Source organism: Aethalodelphis obliquidens, unplaced genomic scaffold (genome assembly GCF_003676395.1).
Source record: "Aethalodelphis obliquidens isolate GAN/ISIS:26980383/991018 unplaced genomic scaffold, ASM367639v1 scaffold2, whole genome shotgun sequence".
NCBI classification, from domain to species: Eukaryota; Metazoa; Chordata; class Mammalia; order Artiodactyla; family Delphinidae; genus Aethalodelphis; species Aethalodelphis obliquidens.
In genome coordinates, this window is record NW_020837946.1 from 55,464,631 (window position 1) to 55,468,728 (window position 4,098).

The 4,098-nt window shown below is 39.6% G+C and overlaps 1 non-coding gene across 1 annotated transcript; it reads left to right on the forward strand.

The window, feature by feature from the left end:
- The first annotated feature begins 3,769 nt into the window (after positions 1-3,769).
- TRNAE-CUC (transfer RNA glutamic acid (anticodon CUC)) lies at positions 3,770-3,842 on the forward strand. Its single transcript has one exon. It is a non-coding gene; the product is annotated as a tRNA-Glu (tRNA).
- The last annotated feature ends 256 nt before the right edge of the window (positions 3,843-4,098 follow it).

The window sequence follows — 4,098 nt, forward strand, 5'->3', positions numbered from 1 at the left end:
TAATTCCCAAAACTATGGAAAGCCAGTGCAGAAATTAGTAATCAGTGGTGGTATTAAGATGTTTTTTATTCTCTTCCCCTCTCTCCTTAGTCATGTTTTCTATTTGAAGTACGAGGAAGTGTTCCTTTTGTAATAAGACAACTATATTTTAAAAAAATGTTTTTAACAGAATGTGTAGCTCTCATTCCACCTTCACCTGGCTGGTGCACCCAGTAACTCCTAGTCTTTCACAGAGGCAAGCAGATTTCATGACTCTATTCTTAGAAGCATCTCATTCCCTCCTGCTGCCCCACATGGAGCACTTTTTAGTGATAAGATACCATAGCGTCATAATTTTTTACCTTACAAAACGCTCAGTCCCAGTCTGTGTCAGATGCTGTTCATAACTAGCCCTTCAACTTTTTTTCTTTTTCTTTGTTTAAAGTGCTTCATTAAATTTTAAGAAACTCAAATTTATATTCATCAGTAAAAAAAAAAAAATTTTTTAGAATTTGAAATACACTTAGAAAATGCCATTTGCAGAAGAAACATTAAATAGTCTACCCCTTTATTACATAAGTTGAAAAGCCATCCAAGAAACTTCAGATAGCGTAAAAAGGAACTCACATAGTGATGATTAATCTGTGTTTCTGCCTGCAAAATTGAGCAATCAGGGTTAGGCTGTCCCCGAAGAACAATTTTGAAATCCTGAAAGGATAATCAAGCATTTATCTCAGAGGCCTATGGAATAACCAAATCCTTTGGATACTTAAAAGGTAGAGAATAAGAAGCAGCTGAGGGCTGCCTGCTCTTGAGGCAGGGCTCGCACTGTGGAAATGTGTCCAAAACTGGTAGCCTGACCAGGTTGCAGTTAATGGTTCTGATCTGTAGAAAGTGAGACTTCAAGACCACGGGTTCTCTGTGGAGGATAGGTACTTGAATAGATACCTAATTACAAGTTAGGAATACAGTTTTAATAACTTATTATATGATGCAGAATAATTTATTTAATCTCCTGGACTCCTTTATTTTTATAGATTTAAAATGGGAATCATACTATTTGTTTAATCCACAAATTAAATGAGAGGCGCCTTTTGGGTATACAGTGCTGGCTCCTAACGTATAAGAATAAATTTTCAGGGCTTCCCTGGTGGCGCAGTGGTTGAGAATCTGCCTGCCAATGCAGGGGACACGGGTTCGAGCCCTGGTCCGGGAAGGTCCCACATGCCGCGGAGCAACTAGGCCCGTGAGCCACAACTACTGAGCCTGTGCGTCTGGAGCCTGTGCTCTGCAACAAGAGAGGCCACGACAGTGAGAGGCCTGCACACCGCGATGAAGAGTGGCCCCCTCTTGCCACAACTAGAGAAAGCCCTCGCACAGAAACAAAGACCCAACACAGACAAAAATAAATAAATAAATAAATAAATAAATAAAATTTTAAAAAGAATAAATTTTCAAACACTTATTAAGAAAAAAAGATAAAACACACCCTATCTACAGCAGAATTTTTGGGAAGTGTGGGAAGTGGCAGACAAGCAGTTCCTGATGAGGCCAATGGGAAGCCTGGAGACATCTTTATGTTCCCCTTTAGCATTTTGCAGCTTGTTTACTTGTTAAATACTTTGGCAACAAGAATTGCATTTTTCTCTAGAAACAATAAATGCTGGAGAGGGTGTGGAGAAAAGGGAACACTCTTGCACTGCTGGTGGGAACGTGAATTGGTACAGCCACTATGGAGAACAGTATGGAGGTTCCTTAAAAAACTACAAATAGAACTACCATATGACCCAGCAATCCCACTACTGGGCATATATCCTGAAAAAACCATAATTCAAAAAGAGTCATGTACCAAAATGTTCATTGCAGCTCTATTTACAATAGCCCGGAGATGGAAACAACCTAAGTGTCCATCATCGGATGAATGGATAAAGAAGATGTGGCACATATATACAATGGAATATTACTCAGCCATAAAAAGAAACGAAATTGAGCTATTTGTAATGAGGTGGATGGACCTAGAGTCTGTCATACAGAGTGAAGTAAGTCAGAAAGAGAAAGACAAATACCGTATGCTAACACATATATATGGAATGTAAGAAAAAAAAATGTCATGAAGAATCTAGGGGTAAGACAGGCATAAAGACACAGACCTACTAGAGAATGGACTTGAGGATATGGGGAGGGGGAAGGGTAAGCTGTGACAAAGCGAGAGAGTGGCATGGACATATATACACTACCAAACGTAAAATAGATAGCTAGTGAGAAGCAGCCGCATAGCACAGGGAGATCAGCTCGGTGGTTTGTGACCACCTAGAGGGGTGGGATAGGGAGGGTGGGAGGGAGGGAGACGCAAGAGGGAAGAGGTATGGGAACATATGTATATGTATAACTGATTCACTTTGTTATAAAGCAGAAACTAACACACCATTGTAAAGCAATTATACTCCAATAAAGATGTTAAAAAAAATTGCATTTTTCTTGCATGGAATCCATGTCTAAGAAAACACACACCTGGAAGCTGTCAACAACAATATGCTTGCCAAGTTAGATGAGCCCACTGACGGGGTTGGCATGGATCAGCCTTAATCCTTTCTCAGGGCACTGAAGCAAGAGGCACTGGAGAGTATCTGTCAGGAGTTTTCAGGTGAATCCCATTCTGCCTCCGTGCACCAGAGGCCTGCACCATAGCCTCCTCCTCTGTCATCTGACCAGCAGGATTGCTGCTGTGCTTTACGGATGGTGAAGACATATTTTCGGCTCTTCCTTCTTTTTAATTCCTCCTTCTTTCCTTACTTCTGAGATGGGGACTGAATGGAGAGTACCAAATTGACCTGGAGAGCATGAACTAGATGTGCTTAGATTATGGAGCCTGGCCTCAGTGGGGAAGAAATGTACCCTAACCTACCACTCCAACCATGATATCCAATTTTAAGATTTAAGCATCTAAAACAAGAACAGTTATGAAAATACCAACCTTTTTGTGAGAGCAAGATCAAACAACGTAATGAATATAAAAGCACTTTGTCAGCTGTAAACTATTAAAAAAAATAAATCACATTAACAATTATTGTAGCAATTCTTTTCAAAGGGAAACAGCCAAGACCTCGAGTGAATGGAAGTCACTGCATCTTCCCACCTGGCCCAACACTCACTGCCTTCTGTAAGACCCAAATCTCCCTCTCCCTCTTCCTCACCCCAGATTTCCTTACACCCTTCAGCACCAGTGGAAACTTCTCAACTAGCTGTTGATCTCAATATCGGATTATAGAAATTCACAGTAAGGCATAAATGAGGATTAATTCTTCTGGAATACATTTACATGTTAAAAGAATTTGTTAATCAAAAGAATTTTATCTAGATGGAATGACCTGTAGAGAAAAAAGGGAAACTGATTTTTTTTGTAGTTTAGGTTTATTTTTTCAACTTTTAAAGTAATACATGTGATAGTTGGCAGAAATGTATTCATATTTTCACCAAAAAATATGTACACAAATATTCATGGCAACACTATTTGTAATAGCCCCAAACCAGAAACAATCTGAATGCCCATAGATAAATTTTAATCTGTTCACATAATGGAGCACTACACAGCAGAGAGAATGAAGGAACTAAAACTTTATGCAACAACATGGATGAATCTCATGAACATAGTGGTGAGTAAAGGAAGCCAGGCACAAATGAGTATACACCATGTGATTCCATTTATATAAAGTTAAACATGGAATTCCCTGGCAGTCCAGTGGTTAGGACTCTGCATTCTCACTGCCGGATATAAAGTTAAACGGGGAATTCCCTGGTGGTCCAGTGGTTAGGACTCTGCATTCTCACTGCCGGGGCCCCAGGTTCGATTCCTGTTTGGGGAAATGAATCTCTGATGTTAGAAGTCAGGTCTGTTTTGGTGGGGAAGTAGTGATGACTAGGAGGGAGGCACAAGGGCAACTTCTGGAGTGGTAATAATGTTCTGTTTCTTGATCTGAAAACTGGTTACATACGTGTATTAATTTTGTGAAAATTTGTTGAGCTATAAACTTATGTATGCATGCCTACATACTTCGTTAAAACATGCATGTTTTAATTTGATATGCATGTATAATGTACTTAAATTAAAAGTTGGCAACA